The sequence below is a fragment of the Balaenoptera acutorostrata genome, chromosome X, assembly GCF_949987535.1.
Source record: "Balaenoptera acutorostrata chromosome X, mBalAcu1.1, whole genome shotgun sequence".
Taxonomy (NCBI): domain Eukaryota; kingdom Metazoa; phylum Chordata; class Mammalia; order Artiodactyla; family Balaenopteridae; genus Balaenoptera; species Balaenoptera acutorostrata.
In genome coordinates this window covers 44,572,384-44,573,047 of record NC_080085.1, presented here as the reverse complement: position 1 = coordinate 44,573,047, position 664 = coordinate 44,572,384, and positions in this window count along the sequence as shown.

Genomic DNA, 664 nt, shown 5'->3' with positions numbered 1-664 from the left:
TGGGAGTGGACCTCAATCCAATGTCCTTAACTCAAGCCCACCATACTAAAATTTACATAGCTGCTATTGACCATAAGCATTTCTTCCTTCTCTGGACCCTCCCTATGAAGGTATCAAATGTCATCACATAGCAGACCTTCATTCTGCAAAATCCAGTGGACACTTCCTAGATTTCATCTTTTTTTTTTTTTTTTTTTGGCTGTGCAATATGTGGGATCTTAGTTCCCCGACCAGGGATAGCACCTGGGCCCTTGGCAGTCCTAACCACTGGCCCACAAGGGAATTCCCAGTACACTTTAAATTTTTTTTCGTTAACTGTGGTAAGATACATATAACAAAATTTACCATTTGTAAGTGGACGGTTCTATGGCATTCACTGTTAATGCAACCATCACCACATTGCATCTCCAGAATTTTTTCATCTTCTCCAACTGAAACTCTGTCCCATCAAACCATAACTCCCCATTCCTCTCTTCCTGAAGTCCCTGGCAATCAACATTCCACTTTCTCTTTCTATGGGTTTGACTACTCTTTTTTTTTTTTTAATATTTAATTTATTTATTTATTTATTTATTTATTTATTTATTTGGCTTTGTCGGGTCTTAGTTGCAGCGCACAGGCTTCTCTCCAGTTGTGGTGCTTCGGCTTAGTTGCCCTGTGGCCT